Below are 17286 nucleotides of genomic sequence, written 5' to 3' on the forward strand. Positions count from 1 at the left end.
GGTGTGAATTTAAAGTGGATTAGTTAAACTGCTTTAAACCCCAGTATGGATACCTCATTCAGAATTAAAGTGGCCTTAATTTGGTTTAGCTTCCAAATAGAATAAAGCAAATTAAGGACACTTTAATTCCTAATGAGGTGTCCACACAAGGGTTTAATGTGCTTTAACTAAAACACTTTAAATGCACCCCTTGAGGGCATGGCTACACTTGCAGATGTAGAGCGCTTTGAATTAAACCAGCACTTGGAGAGCGCAGTAGGGAAGGCGCTGCAGTTTGACAGGAACAAGTGCACTGGTGTGGCCACATTTGCGGCACTTGCAGCGGCACTGGGAGTGGTGCATTGTGGGCAGCTATCCCACAGAGCACCTCTTCCCATTCTGGCGCTATGGCTTGTGGGAAGGCGGTGGGGAGTGCAGGGCATTCTGGGTCCTGTCCCAACGCCCTGTGATGCATCGGTTCGCATCCCAGCAATCCCTGTGCTTCCATCCACACTTGGTGCCATCTTTCAACGTTTTTTGTACAGCGCGCTCTGTCTTCCCATTCGGTCTGCGGGAATGGAGCCCCAACTACTGAGGAACATGCTGACGAGTCTCACCAGCACGTCATGTTTGGCAGTCGAGTTACTCCTTAAGATCCAAACTGACACTGAGGACTCGGACGATGATATTGACTCGAGTAACGCATACGACACGAGATTGCTTGTGGCATTCATGGACATGCTCAGCACTGTGGAATGCTGCTTTTTGGCTTGGGAAGCAAGCACTGAGTGGTGGGATCACATCGTCATCCAAGTCTGGGATGATGAGCAGTGGCTGCAGAATTTTTGGATGAGAAAAGCCACTTTCATGGGACTGTGTGATGAGCTCAACCCCACCCTGCAGCGCAAGGCCACGAGATTGAGAGCTGCCCTTATGGTGGAGAAGCAGGTGGCTATTGCAGTCTGGAAGCTGGCAACTCCAGACAGCTACTGATCGGTCGCTAACCAGTTTGGAGTGGGAAAATCGACCTTGTTGCAAGTTTTCAGGGCCATTAATTGCATCCTGCTCAGAAGAACCATGACTCTGAGTAACGTGCATGACATTGTGGCTGGCTTTGCACAAATGGGTTTCCCTAACTGTGGAGGGGCGATAGATGGGACACATATTCCAATTCTGGCACCAGCCCACCTACCCTCCGAGTACGTTAATTGGAAGGGGTATTTCTCTATGGTTTTCCAGGTGCTTGTGGATCATCGTGGGTGTTTCATTGACGTTAACGCAGGCTGGCCTGGAAAGGTGCATGACGCACGCATCTTTCGGAACACTGGCCTGTTCAGGAAGCTGCAAGCCGGGACTTTTTTCCCAGACCAGAAGATCACTGTATGGGAAGTCAAAATGTCCATTGTGATCCTTGGAGACCCCACTTACCCTTTAATGCCATGGCTCATGAAACCCTATACAGGGAGCCTTGACAGCAGCAAGGAGCAGTTCAACAACAGGCTGAGCCAGTGCAGAATGACTGTGTAGTGTGCTTTTGGCTGTTTAAAGGGCCGCTGGCACTCTCTGTATGGGAAGCTGGACCTGGCTGATGACAGCGTCCCCGCAGTTATATCTGCGTGCTGTACCCTCCATAACATTTGTGAAGGGAAGGGTGAACGATTCACTCAGGCATGGAACTTGGAGGTTCAACACCTGGAGGCTGAATTTGAACAGCCAGAGAGCAGGACTATTAGAGGGGCCCAGCGTGGGGCTGCAAGGATTAGGGATGCCTTGAGGGAACAATTTGAGGCTGAAAGCCACCAGTAATGTCTGGTGCCCTGCATGGGAGTGAAGTGCCTTGGTTCCAATGTTAGTAGGAATCTGTTTGCTATGCTGACTTGCAGTGCCTGTTTCTTTCCTGGGCTAAGGTATCTTTTACTTTATGGAAAAATAAAGAATTTTTCAAAGCCAAAAAATCCATTTATTGAAAAGAAACACAACTGCTTGGGAAACCAGAAAGGGCAAGGGGTTGGGGTAGGGTGGGGTGGGGAATGGTACAATCACAGATTTGCATATGTCCTGTTATCATACTCAGCCTTCCTGTCTGGAGTGCTGTGCAATGAGTGCTGCACTTCAGGATGGCTATACTGCATGGTGATGGGGGTTGAGTGCAGTGGGTAAGGGTCGTAGTTTTCAGGGCTGGGTGGTGAAGCTGCAAGTGTTGGAGGCAGCTGGTGGCGATAAGAACCCGGATGTTGGGGATAGTGGGTTGGAGGTGACATGGGGGCACAAGGGAAAGAGTTTTGGGACAAGGGCTGCAGGGGGGGTGAGCGCGGTAGTGCTCTGCCTGCATGGCTACGAGTGCCTGGATCGAGTCCGCTTGGCGCTCCATGATGCTTATCAGCCAATCCATGCTTTGCTGACAGAGCTCCGCGCTTTTCTGCCGGTGCTCCACATTCTGCTGGCAGATCCTCCTTTCACTCTCCCTCTACTCCTGCAATTTTTGATTCTCATTAAGAGACTGCTGCATGACTTCATGCAGCATGGCTTCTTTGCTTTTACGTGGCCTCTTCCTAATTCATTGAAGTTTTTCGGTCGGTGATAACACCGACGGCTGAGATCTCAAGGTTGCATCTGTGAAGGCAAAATGCAACACTTAACAGAGGCAGCATTGTTCACACCAGACGGAGCAATGATTCCCCAGTACTTAAGGGCAAGCACAGTCTACACAATAGCATAATTTGCCCATCCCAAAGCGAGCGCACATAACCCACGGGAGCCCCAAAATGGGAGTAAGCACTGGGTCAAGGGGGACTGATAGTTTCACAGCTGCACTGTCCTCTAGGTTTCTGTGCCTTGGGAAGAGCCAACGGCTGCAAGGGGCCCCTATACTGAACGCTCTCCCCACATTTTCCACAGGAGTTCGTCCTGGAAGATACCTCGCTGCTGAGGGTGACCTGGGAAGCAAGGGAGGGTCTTCTACTGCAATGTGGCTTCCGCCCTGGCCCATATGCAGCTTGCCTGTGTGCAGCAGTGGTTCCCCCGCCCCTCACAGCACAGTGACGTGGGCATGTTAGCCTGACTGGGACAAGGACCACCGTGGCTCTCCCAAGAAACCTGCACAAGCGCATTTCCCAACTTCTGAATAGACCTTTGAAGAGATCACTGAGGCCAATTACTGCAATGTGAGAAAGCAAATCAACTCCCTATTCCGCATCTAGGCATGCATGCAGCCCTAACCTTCCTCGCCCCAAGAGTCTGCACTGAATAACTTCATTCCCAAAATAAAAGCCACTTATAAAAGCCAGGAACCTTCTCTGGTGTTTGTCCTTCACCAAGCACCAGCCGCTGCGACTGGCTACCTTCCTCATGGCTTGAGAACAGCTCCTGGCTGCATGCATCTAGGGATGCCGGGGTGTCTCCCTCCTCCTCAGCACCCTCGCTCCCGCCTTCCTCCTTGTCCTGCCTTGTTGAATGGCCTCTGAGGTGTCCATGGTGCTCCTCAGAGTGGAGGTGGGGTCGCCCCCCAGTATTGCGTCCAGCTCTTTGTAGAAACGGCAGGTCGCAGGGGCAGCACCAGAGCGGTGCTTTGCCTTGTGGGCTTTGTGGTAGGCATTCCGCAGCTCCTTCACTTTAACCCTGCACTGCAGTGCGTCCCGCTCATGGCCCCTTTCCACCATGTCCCTTGATATCTCCCCAAAGATATCGTAATTCCTGCGGCTGGAGTGCAGTTGGGACTGGACAGCTTCCTCCCCCCAAACACTGATGAGGTCCAGCAACACACCGTTGCTCCATACTGGGGATCGCCTGGCACCTGGAGCCATGGTCACCTGGAAGGATTCGCTGAGAGCACTCCACACCTGGCTGAGCAAACAGGAAGGGGATTTTCAAAATTCCCAGAGAATTTAAAGGGCGGGTCTGATGGTTGGTCACCTGAGGGCAGGGCAGTAGAGTTCAAAGTGATGACCAGCGTGGCTGGAACAGACATTGTGGGACACTTCTGGAGGCCGATCAGAGCGCATTGACAGACCAGGGCGTCCACACTGGCGCTGCGGCGCTCTAGTGGGAGCGCATCAAATGTTAATCCACTCGTTGAGGTGGAGTACCAGGAATGCTCTAGCCATGGCGTCAGAGCGCTCTACGTGCCTTGCCAGTGTGGATGCGTCATGAGGTAGGACGCCCGGGGCTGCTTTAATGCACTCTAACTCGCAAGTGTAGCCAAGCCCTTAGTTAATTGAGATTAATTTTCCTCAGTGTAAGGGCATGGCTACATTTGCAGATGTAGAGCGCTGTGAGTTAAACCAGCCTTCGTACAGCACAGTAGGGAAAGCGCTGCAGTCTGTCCACACTGATAGCTGCAAGCGCACTGGCGTGGCCACATTAGCAGCTCTTGCAATGCCACAGAGAGCAGTGCATTGTGGTAGCTATCCCAGCATGCAAGTGGCTGCAACATGCTTTTCAAATGGGGGAGGGTGGGGTGGAGTGTGACAGGGAGTGAGTTGTATGTATGTCGGGGGAGAGAGAGTGGGTTTTGGAGGGGCTTAGTGTATGTAAGCATGCTGTCTTGTAAGTTCAGACAGCAGCAGACCCCCCCTCACCTCCGCCTCTCTCTCTCACACACGGCATTCCACAGTAACAGCTTGCTTTGTCCTGGAGCAGATGAGCATGCCAGCTGTCAGAAATGGAGCTTTGAAAGGGCATATCTGCATTCCTACAGCGAGTTCAAAACAATGAGAAGAGTGGCCACTTGACTTCAGGGGATTATGGGACATTTCCAGAGGCCAATCACAGCGCAGTAATGCAACACCTTGTTCACATTGACGCTGGGGCATTTCAGCCGAGATGCACCAAGTGTTATGCTTCTGGTGGAGGTGGATTACCAGGAGCGCTCCAGCTGCAGAGTCCAGGAGCTCTACGTGCCTTGCCAGTGTGGACGGGTCGTGAGTTAGGGTACCCGGAGCTGCTTTAATGCGCTGTAACTCGCAAGTGTAGCCCCAAAAGTGCTTACACCAGTATAACTATTTTGGTTATAGCAGTATAATTCCCCAGATAGGAAGCAGAATACGCTATAGGAGTACAAGATACCTTTTTACTGGTATAATTGTGTCCACACTATGGACCGTACTGGTATATAACTTTCAGTAAAAAAAAAAAAAAATCACATCCTAACCAAAATAATTATACTTGTACAAACACTGAGTGTAGACCAGGCCTAAGATTAGGGCCTGATTTTCATCTTACATTGGCTTGTGTAATTCTGTTGACTTCAGTTAAACTAATTTATAATTTACACTGGTGAAACTGAGAGGAGGGGGTGCCTAACCAAGGTACTTCAGATCTGTTTCTCCTGTCCTTGGTCCATTTAGATTGTATGCGTACACAGGTTTCAACACTGGGCCTAATAATATTACCATCTAAGTCAGGGATTGGCAACTTGAAAGGTACTAGAGGGCCACAAAATCCACTAAAATCCTTTGGTGGGTCAGGGAGTGTTGGGTCCTGCCCCCAGGGGAAGGATAACTTGGGTGGGAGAGTGCCTTGTCCCTGGGTTGTGGGAGGCCCCAAGCAGGCAGGGTTAGAGAGCGAACCCGCCCTGCACTCACCCTATAGCAGTAGCTCTGGTCCTACGGTGCTGGACCCAGCTCTCTGCTCCAGCCCATTGGATCTCGCCACAGGGTATGTGATACATGCATATGTGCAGGCCGGCCTTCCCCCCCGCGATGCCCCACCCTGCCGTACCCCCCTCTTAGCCCTGGTGCTGCCAGACCTTCTGTCCTGAGCTGGGACTCTGGTGGACCAAATGAAATGATCTGGTTGGCTGGATGAAGCCCCCTGCTCTCCAGTTGCCCATCCCTGATCTAAGCAGCAGTGTACTACAATTTGTAGATCCTTTGGATTACTGACAAAATCAGCTAGAACTTAGTATTGCACAAAAAGATAGTAGATGACATTTGTTATTCTACATGGCTGCTCCAAAGATACATGTAGTGGACAGACTGAGTCCACGATCCCAGTAATTTGTCTTATGAACACCAGCAGAAATAAAATAAAAAATCTGCTGGAGAATGGCAGTCAATGCTGCGATGGGATTTTATAAAACTGACCATTGGCAATTGAAAGGGAATGAGTGGGAAGAGGAGAGTTTGTCTCATCTCAAACCCTGCTATGAAAGCTGTTTCCTCTTGAACAGGCAGTGTATGAATGGGATGGTGCATTTATTTTATACCAGCACAATTCCTGATTTAATTAATGGCAAGAAAGCTTAGCAGCAATGAATGTTGCAGAGATCAGGTTACTGGTGCAAAATTGATTTAGTGTGAAGTATTCCTGGTTCGTATGTCTGATAAAGCAGTTATCTGATGTCTTCACTGTAAAATACATTAAACTGTTATTGTTTATGCTGTTTGTATATCCTGGATGTTTTGGTGGGGATTAAGTGACAATTTATTGGGTAGTTTATAACAATAACTCAGTGAAAACTGCTGTAGAATTTACATTCAGTTTAGTTAGATCGTACATTACTTGGTGTAAAGCCACAGCTAGCCACAGAGTAGGAATAAGAACCTCATAACTGTTCACTTTGGTTTACTCATAATGATGATGATCATTGTCACAGTTTCCCTTGAGAACAAACTGTGCTTTATGTCTCCATCTTCTCCTCCTGCTTTGGTACAGTGTCCTACATAACATCTGGTTATCAACTCTTAATCCCTGACCATCAATAAGTGATTATATTGTTCATAAATGGATAACCTAGTTTTCTGGCTTCGATCTCTGAATATAAATAACATCATAAGCAAGGGGATCATGCTCAGTTAGAAGCATTCAATCCAGCTTAAGACTTATATGAAAAATAATTCACAGTTGGGATAGTATAGAAATCAAGGTGTAAGAGCCCCTGGCATATTGCCCTGTGAGTGGCATTAACGCAACACTCATAGCTCCCCTTAACATCACAAAAATGCATATACAAAAAACCTGGATAGACTGAACAACAGTGGCAGGCCTTGAACCAGTATTGGAATTTACCTTATGAGGCACCACGTACTCTCCGCTCCTGTTGAACTCACTGAGAGTTGAGGGTGAGCATCGCCCCATGGTACTGAGCCTTCATCTTATGGGGACCATCCCCTATGCACAGTTATCTGAATAAAAACGCAAAGATTTGTAATGTTGGGGTATCAAGCACACTTGCAGTTCCAGTGCTTGTTTATACAAAGAATATATTTTAAAGGCTGCCCATAAACTGAAAACTAGTCAAAGGAATACTGTCCGTTCCTGTAAACCTAATTGTTTAACGTTTCTTCCCCTCACCCAAATCTGATCAAGCAAAGATAAGCCAAATTCCTTTCTTTAGTGGTTTTGTTTTTCAGTAATGCTTCTCTTGCATTTTAACATAGAATAAAAATAGTGAAATGCCCTATTCATGCATTCTTTACTGGAGGAACATTTACAAACCTTTTGTATTTATTTGTTAAATCATCATAACTCCTTCTCCTGCATTAAGCAGACAGTGATAGTAATAATTGGACTTACTCAAGACTCTCATTACAGACTTGCTACAATTGTTTACCAAGAATGCTGCAACCCAATTCCGTCACTTCAGAATTACTCATTGGATGTGTGGCAGGGTCTTCAGTAAAAAGAACAGAAGTATTTGTGGCACCTTAGAGACTAACAAATTTATTAGAGCATAAGCTTTCGAGGACTACAGCCCATTTCATCGGATGCATTGAATGGAACATATACTAAGAAGATATATATATACACATACAGAGAAGGTGGAAGTTGCCATACAAACTGTAAGAGGCTAATTAATTAAGATGAGCTATTATCAGCAGAAGAAAAAAACTTCTGTAGTGATAATCAAGATGGCCCATTTAGACAGTTGACAAGAAGGTGTGAGGATACTTAACATGGGGAAATAGATTCAATATGTGTAATGACCCAGCCACTCCCAGTATATCAGCTTACTATACCTGCCCTTAAAAAAAACCATCCTCTGACTGGATACAACTGCTTCATAGCTTCCCAGTAGGGGAGGCTCCTACCACATCACTGCAGTTGCCTCACTGCAGACATTACAAAAATCTGGTTTCAGAGTAGCAGCCGTGTTAGTCTGTATCCGTAAAAAGAAAAGGAGTACTTGTGGCACCTTAGAAACTAACAAATTTATTAGAGCATAAGCTTTCGTGAGCTACAGCTCACTTCATCGGATGCATACAGTGGAAAATATAGTGGGGAGACTTTATATACACAGAAAACATGAAACCATGGGTGTTACCATACAGACTGTAACAAGAGTGATCAGGAAAGGTGAGCTATTACTAGCAGGAGAGTGGGGGTGGGGGGAGAAACCTTTTGTAGTGGTAATCAAAGTGGGCCATTTCCAGCACTTTACAAGAACAGTAGGACGGGAAATAAACAAGGAGAAATGGTTCTACTTTGTGTAATGACACATCCACTCCCAGTCTTTATTCAAGCCTAAGTTAATTGTATCCAGTTTGCAAATTAATTCCAATTCAGCAGTCTCTTGTTGGAGTCTGTTTTTGAAGTTTTTTTGTTGAAGAATTGCCACTTTTAGGTCTGTAATCGAGTGACCAAAGAGATTGAAGAATTCACCAACTGGTTTTTGAATGTTATAATTCTTGACATCTGATTTGTATCCACTGATTCTTTTACGTAGAGACTGTCCAGTTTGGCTAATGTACGTGGCAGAAGGGCATTGCTGGCACATGATGGCATATGTCAGATTGGTAGATGCGCAGGTGAACGAGCTTCTGATAGTGTGGCTGATGTGATTAGGCCCTATGATGGTGTCCCCTGAATAGATATGTGGACACAGTTGGCCAAACTGGACAGTCTCTACGTAAAAGAATAAATGGACACAAATCAGACGTCAAGAATTATAACATTCAAAAAACAGTCGGAGAACACTTCAATCTCTTTGGTCACTCGATTACAGACCTAAAAGTGGCAATTCTTCAACAAAAAACCTTCAGAAACAGACTCCAACGAGAGACTGCTGAATTGGAATTAATTTGCAAACTGGATACAATTAACTTAGGCTTGAATAAAGACTGGGAGTGGATGTGTCATTACACAAAATAAAACTATTTCCCCTTGTTTATTTCCCCTCCTGCTGTTCTTGTAAAGTGCTGGAAATGGCCCACCTTGATTATCACTACAAAAGGTCCCGTCCCCCGCCCCCGTGCTCTCCTGCTGGTAATAGCTCACCTTTCCTGATCACTCTTGTTACAGTCTGTATGGTAACACCCATGGTTTCATGTTCTCTGTGTATATAAAGTCTCCCCACTATATTTTCCACTGTATGCGTCCGATGAAGTGAGCTGTAGCTCACGAAAGCTTATGCTCTAATAAATTTGTTAGTCTCTAAGGTGCCACAAGTACTCCTTTTCTTTTTACAAAAATCTGAGAAGTTGTGATCATTCATTCTGCTTAATGACGCAGATAATTTGCTTAGGTGCTGATCCTTTCTATGGGCCTTAAAATTCTCTCTTACATGGCAAAAAGAGGACCATAGCAATGGGAATTTGGGCCTGGAGATCCTGATTGTGATCTCATTTACATGAGTGTAGATTGAGAGTAACTCTACTGTAGTGTATGGAGTTACACCAGTGTAAAATTGTGGTAAGTAAAACAGAATCAGGCCAAAGAGAACTACCTGTGTGGAGGGAGAGAGTGGAACCAACATGGCACACTTCATAACTGACTGTATACTTAGCAATATTAGGTTTACAGCTGACCTTGATAAACAGTTTTATAGTGTGATCACATTTTTCTCAATGTGTCAGTTATTTAAATGTTTGTTCAGTGGGGTGTTCTGTTTAAAAGGTTTTAGTTTTGTGTGTAATTTTTTGTTGATTGTTACAGAATCTTTTATTCTGATATTGTTAGAATAGAACAGGAGCTGTACAAATTCAGGAAGGTAGACCTAGTATAAAATGAGTGGAACTGAAATTTTTTTGAAAAGAATGAAGCTAGATACTTGATGATCACTTTAGATAAGCTATTACCAGCAGGACAGTGGGGTGGGAGGAGGTATTGTTTTATGATCTCTGTGTGTATATAAAGTCTGCTGCAGTTTCCACGGTATGCATCTGATGAAGTGAGCTGTAGCTCACGAAAGCTCATGCTCAAATAAATTGGTTAGTCTCTAAGGTGCCACAAGTACTCCTTTTCATTTAGTACTGTGGTTCTCAAACTTGGGCAATCTCCAATACCACATTGAGCAATATGGGAAAGGCAGTGTGGCTCAAAACCTAACACCTGTTGGAGGTTTGTGACTCCCTACGTTGAGCTCCCCTAAATTGGCATAATGTAGCAGCTTTTTGTAATAAGCAAGCAAGCCCTACACGTATATCAGATTCACCTGGTAAAAAAAAAGCATTATGATTCCTCCAGATGTGTAGTAAAAGAGAAGAATTAATTCCTGCCCTGCCTGTTTCAGACAGATTATGGGTATGTGCAAACTCCTAATTGGCCTGGGCCTAACTTTCTCAGAATACTAGAGTTTTGTCTGTAGTGTACAGACCTTGCATTATGGACTGTGGAACTTCCTGCAGGAACAAGTGTTGACAGGTGTTTAACAAAGGTAAGTTTTTATTTAAAATAGCTCAATTCAGCAGAATATGGTATTCAGGGATATCTTTCACCAAATTCACAAACTGTGTTGAACTATACAGAAATAAAGTGACTTCCTTATGACTGTACTCTGAGTGGCACAGCTTGGATTTAAAAGCAAGATTCTCCTGCTTCCTAGCACTTTACTATAAGCACAAGGCCTCTCTGCCTTTTAAATGCTGTTTCTGTCCCATAAAAGTCCCAGCATCTGAATTGGTGGATTAAAGATCAAGGGATTCTGCAGATACCCTGTAATGGTATAAAATCCATTCAACTCAGGACTCCAGGGAGTTGGGTGGAATTTTAGGTTAACTTCAGATAAAAAAGATAATGCGGGAAGAGTCTGCCTTTTATATTCTCCAGCTGAACTGACGTGCTAATGATCCTAATTGACGTACATGGTCCTAATTGACATCACTTATAGTCCTCAGATTCATTGCTTCTGTGTTATTGTGGCCTTTTGCTTATATCTACTGAACTGAATCCTATTTGGGGGTTGTTGGATGATTGCCACTAAAGCTTCAACATGAGTTTGTTTATTACAGAAATAGCAACAAAGGCAATTTGGGATGTGTTTCAGGATCTCAGTAAAGGCCTTGATGTGTTCAAGTAAGACAGGCCATAAAAACCCATGTAAACTGGTCACTGTCACACCAGCAAACATGTTCAGGAATCTTCAGAGTTGTTCATGTCCTAGAATTTGAATCTCTTTTTCTGCAAGTTCATTATCTTGTCTTGGAAAAGACTCATTCAGTTAAAACTGACATATTTCAGCTGGATTGAGGTGTGAAAAGATGCTTTATTATGGAAACTTTGAGCTGAAATAACTAAGAAACAAAACAGCAAACTAACTGTCAGTTCTGCAGTTTGAAAAATCTTATATGGCCCAATCACTATTGTATCAGTGTGTGTTTCAGTCATTAATGCATTTATCCTCACAACACACTGGTAAATTAACTGAGGCAGACAGGCTATGTGACTTGTCACACAGAAAGCATGGAGCAGAGCAAGGACTTGAATCTATGTTTTCTAAGTCTCAGGCTAGTACCGTAACCACTGGGCCATCCCTCCTCTCTTTAAAAGGAAAAAAAAAAAAGAGAGAGACAGAAAGAAGGAAGAGCTAGGAGTTGAACGTGCGCCTGTAAAACTTCAACGTTTCTTAAGTGAAGGAAAGAATTAGCAAGCAAAATGTGTTTAGTTTCTTTTCAGTTGTACTTAAACATATTCATTAGTCAGAGACAGATTCTCCTTTATAACTAGGTGCTCGTTGTTGAAAGATTTGAAATTCTACCATACTTATCAATGCCAAAATCCCATCTCATTGATTCGTGTCCAGCAGTGAGACTTCCTGCCCCCAAATCTAATTTTCATGGATACTGTGTTTCACAACCAGTGGAGCTTCCAGTCCCAAGAGGCAAGGTATTGGTTCAGACAGTGAGCAGGCACAGGATTTCTGAGCACATAGGAAATCAATAAGGAGCGTATGACTTTCACTAAATTCAGATTGACTGAACTGTGTGAATGGGATGAAAGGTTTGTATATTATATTTAGACTTGGCAGAATTTGATTTTTATTTTTTAATAATTTCAGTGGATACTATCTGTTTATTTTTTAGCTTTTTTTTTTTACTTTTGTCAATTTCAATTTTCACAGTTGTGGGAAATTATGAGGGGAGGGTCAGACATTTAATGACTGTAGAAGTTGGTTCACCAAGTTAAAGCTTTATAACTGTTCAACATAAATTGTCAACATCACCTGTCAAAATATACAAAGTAAATATCCTTAAATCAAACTCTAATAAGTTCTCAAGCAGCATTTTTCTTTCTTTTTCTGTCTTCAGATTTAGATTGTTATTGATGGAAATATTTTTTCATCAGTTTTTGTATGTGCAGTGAAATGGATGTTGACCAACATTTACCAATAAAAATCTAATCCTTCCAAGCCTAATTATACTGGTCCCCTGGCAGGGGGAGGAATGAGTCAAATAAGAAAAAGTAGCACAGGAATCTAACTTAATTAGGAGTATCCAGTTCAGGACACTGCTATAATATAAAGAAGGACATTCCCAGCTGGGATGCATGTAGCCAAGGAGACATACTAGAGTCTCTATTCCCCTTTCTGTTTCTGAAACAATCTAGCTCATTGTTACCCAAGTTTTGAATCTGTGTTTGCACTCAGTGTGCTTCATGTAAATAACTGCCCTTCGGTGTACTGTGTTTAAAATTAGCATTGCTTAGCCCTAAAAGCCTTTTTATTTGTATAGAAATTACACTTTTTTTGGTGTGTTTTTATTTGATCCCTAGGATTCATTCAGACATTTATATTTTCTGGTGGGATCCTTATAAAATCTGCTGGCATTTGGTATGATAAAAATTAGGGCTGTCAATTGCAGTTAACTCACGCAATTAACTAAAAAAAATTAACTGCAATTAAAAAAATTAATCGCGATTTAATCACACTGTTAAACAATAGAATACCAGTTGAAATTTATTAAATATTTTTTTTAAAATACATTTTAAATATACTGATTTCTATTACAACAGAGAATACAAAGTGTACAGTACTCACTTTATATTATTTTTGATCACAAATATTTGCACTGTAAAAATGATAAATGAAAGAAATAGCATTTTTCAATTCACCTCATGCAAGTACCGTAGTGCAATCTCTATCATGAAAGTGTAATTTAATGTGTAATGTAGATTTTTTGTGTTACATAACTGCACTCAAAAACAAAACACTGTAAAACTTTAGAGCCTACAAGTCCACTCAGTCCTACTTCTTGTTCAGCCAATTGCTAAGACAAACAAGACTGTTTACATTTACGGGAGATGCTGCTGCCCGCTTCTTATTTACAATGTCACCTGAAAGTGAGAACAGGCGTTCACATGGCACTTATGTAGCCAGCGTTGCAAGGTATTATTTACGTGCCAGATATGCTAAACATTCATATGCCCCCCTCATGCTTCAGTCACCATTCTGGAGGACATGCTTCCATGCTGACGATGTTAGTTAAAAAAAAAAGTGCGTTCATTAAATTTGTGACTGAACTCCTTGGGGGAAAATTGTATGTCCCCTCCTCTTATACACCCACATTTTGCCATATATTTCATGTTATAAAAGTCTCGGATGATGACCCACCCAGCCAATGTTGTTTGGTTTACAAACACTGTCTGCAGATTTGACAAAACACAAAGGTGGTACCAATGTGAGATTTCTAAAAATAGCTACAGCACTCGACCTAAGCTTTAAGAATCTGAAGTGCTTTCCAAAACCCGAGAGGGATGAGATGTGGAGCATGCTTTCAGAAGTCTTAAAAGAGCAACACTCGGATGTGGAAACTACAGAACATGAACCACCAAAAAAAAAAAATCAACCTTCTGCTGGTAGCATCTGATTCAGATAATGAAAATGAACATGCATTGGTCTGCTCTATTTTGGATTGTTATCGAGCAGAACCTGTCATCAACATGGATGCATGTCCCCTGGAATGGTGGTTGAAGCATGAAGGGACATATGAATCTTTAGCACATCTGGCCTGTAAATATCTTGTGACACTGGTTACAACAGTGCCATGCGAATGCCTGTTCTCATTTTCTGGTGACATTGTAAATAAGAAGCGGGCACCATTATCTCCTGCAAATGTAAACAAACTTGTTTGTCTGAGTGATTGGCTGAAATAGGACTGAGTGGACTTTGTTTTATTTTTTTATACATAATTCGACATTGTAAGTTCAACTTTCATGATAAAGAGATTGCACTACAGTACTTGTATTAGGTGAATTGAAATGTAATATTTCTTTTGTTTTTTACAGTGCAAATATTTGTATTAAAAATAAATATAAAGTGAGCACTGCGCACTTTGTATTCTGTGTTGTAAATGAAATCAATATATTTGAAAATGTAGAAAACATCCAAAATATTTAAATAAATGATATTCTATTATTGTTTAACAGTGCGATTAATCACGATTAATTTTTTTAATCTCTTGACAGCCCTAATAAAAATGGAAATGAAAGTACCAGAATTTGTGGCTATATTTCCCTGCTCCTAGCATAAAAGAAATGTGCACTCATGTTAAACACTCTATGGTAGATTTGCTTGCAGACTCCCGGGCTCAATGGGTAGTGATCAATGGCTCCATGTCTAGTTGGCAGTCGGTGTCAAGTGGAGTGCCCCAGGGGTCGGTCCTGGGGCCAGTTTTGTTCAATATCTTCATAAATGATCTGGAGGATGGTGTGGATTGCACTCTCAGCAAATTTACGGATGATACTAAACTGGGAGGAATGGTAGATACGCTGGAGGGCAGGGATAGGATACAGAGGGACCTAGACAAATTGGAGGATTGGGCCAAAAGAAATCTGATGAGGTTCAATAAGGAGAAGTGCAGGGTCCTGCACTTAGGACGGAAGAACCCAATGCACAGCTACAGTCTAGGGACCGAATGGCTAGGCAGCAGTTCTGCGGAAAAGGACCTAGGGGTGACAGTGGACGAGAAGCTGGATATGAGTCAGCAGTGTGCCCTTGTTGCCAAGAAGGCCAATGGCATTTTGGGATGTATAAGTAGGGGCATAGTGAGCAGATTGAGGGACGCGATCGTTCCCCTCTATTCGACATTGGTGAGGCCTCATCTGGAGTACTGTGTCCAGTTTTGGGCCCCACACTACAAGAAGGATGTGGATAAATTGGAAAGAGTCCAGTGAAGGGCAACAAAAATGATTAGGGGTCTGCAACACATGACTTATGAGGAGAGGCTGAGGGAACTGGGATTGTTTAGTCTGCGGAAGAGAAGAATGAGGGGGGATTTGATAGCTGCTTTCAACTACCTGAGAGGTGGTTCCAGAGAGGATGGTTCTAGACTATTCTCAGTGGTGGAAGAGGACAGGACAAGGAGTAATGGTCTCAAGTTGCAGTGGGGGAGGTTTAGGTTGGATATTAGGAAAAACTTTTTCACTAGGAGGGTGGTGAAACACTGGAATGCGTTGCCTAGGGAGGTGGTGGAATCTCCTTCCTTAGAAGTTTTTAAGGTCAGGCTTGACAAAGCCCTGGCTGGGATGATTTAATTGGGGATGGGTGCTGCTTTTGAGCAGGGGGTTGGACTAGATGACCTCCTGAGGTCCCTTCCAACCCTGATATTCTATGATTCCCTGTAAAGTGTAATAGAACGTATATAAAGTGGTATGGTTATCAACAGCATTTTCCCCCCTTTTTTATTGGCACTGCCCTAAATAAATGGAATGCTTTATGAGAAGCAAGGACATCTCAGGCCAGCTACTTCACACAGCAGAATTCGGATAGAGCACTGTGGCAGGTAGATAATTGACTTGCTGCAGTAATTGATCCACATCTTCACAGTTCAGGGAGGAAATGTGTGAGGGGCAGCTATTGAGAAATGCTATTCTTATCAATGCATTTAAAGGTCAGGCCACATCTGGCAGTTGGGTTTTTTTTCCTGTCTAATAGTGAATTTTTTTTTTTTTTTTTTTTTTACTGTACCTCACTTTGAATCCCTATAGTCCTTCCCCTTATGTGAAGTGATACTGGATGTTAGATATGAAGAATGCTGTAGAATTGTCCTACTGCAGTGCTATCCTGAAGAAAATGCCAACAAAGCATTTCTGCAGTATCAATAAGCAAAAGCAAATCGATACCAGCATGAAGATTGGCTGATGGCCTAGAAAATGTTGAGATAAAAAGATGTAAAGATCTGTGGGAGGGAACTGTGCTAAGCCATTTTATATGATACAGGGATAGCAATGGGAGCGTGTAAGCACTGTGATTTGAATAGAATATGTATGTGTATGTATATGTGTGTGTGTGTGTGTATATATAGTGTGTATGTACTGCACACATGCATATCTGTATATTTATAAACATCACATACTCAAAAATCTACATTGGAAAATGTAGTCAAGTCAAGCATGTAAAAGTGAGGAAACAACAAAATTAAGTTGGGGAAATTGAAACTGAACTGCACCAGGCCACACCGTGAGTCAGTGGCAGAACCATGACTAGAACTCATGCCCTCCTAACTTCCCACGTTGTATTGCTCACACTCACACCACCTTCCTGCCAGAGGTGCCACCCATGGTTTCAAAAGTCATGAATGATGTGTCCATCCTACCCACGTGTTGATAAAACTCCAGTGCTAAATCACACAATTGTGTATTCCTTCTCTCTGTATTATATACACATCTTACTCCTGGAGGAATTCTGTGCCACTGTGCAATGCAGAATTTGTGAAGAATTAATGTTCTGCGCAGAATTTCATGTTTTCCCTGTAGAATTGGTGCTGCAGAGCTGCTAGTTGCCCCTCGGGTCCGCTGGACTCTGCAGAGCCCAGCTTGCAGTGAGCAGAGCGCCCAACCCGGTGGGGATGGAGGCTCTGCATGCTCCAGCTGCCTGACTTGATCCTCATCTGCCCGGAGATGGGAGAGCGCCTGGGAGACCAGGCTCTGACAAAGGGTGAGGAAAGGCAGGGCGGCACTGCATCACCCGGTGGGACGGTAAAGAAGCTGGGGGGAGTAAAGGCTGTGGGGTGAGGGGGATATAGGTATCTGGGATGGGGTGGTGCCCCATGGCTGGGGTAAGGAGGGGTGCAGGTGTCTGGACTGGGGGGTGCCCTGCAGCTGGGCTCTGGGGGGAAAGGGAGTGCAGGTATCTGGGCCAGGGGGGACCCCATG

General features: G+C 43.7%; 1 protein-coding gene and 1 long non-coding RNA gene across 6 annotated transcripts in view; one reads left to right on the forward strand and one right to left on the reverse strand.

Moving 5' to 3' along the window:
• TULP4 (TUB like protein 4) overlaps positions 1-17286 on the forward strand; it is a 279854-nt gene that overhangs the window by 230306 nt on the left and 32262 nt on the right. The window lies entirely within an intron of this gene.
• The window catches only part of LOC140909152 (uncharacterized), an 82672-nt gene continuing 67326 nt past the window's right edge, over positions 1941-17286 (reverse strand). The window contains exons 3-4 of the long non-coding RNA XR_012158102.2: positions 6988-7103; positions 1941-2592 (exon numbers count right to left, since the gene is read on the reverse strand). This is a non-coding gene — a long non-coding RNA (uncharacterized LOC140909152). The remainder of the gene's footprint in view (positions 2593-6987; positions 7104-17286) is intronic.

Source organism: Lepidochelys kempii, chromosome 3, assembly GCF_965140285.1.
Source record: "Lepidochelys kempii isolate rLepKem1 chromosome 3, rLepKem1.hap1, whole genome shotgun sequence".
NCBI lineage: Eukaryota > Metazoa > Chordata > Testudines > Cheloniidae > Lepidochelys > Lepidochelys kempii.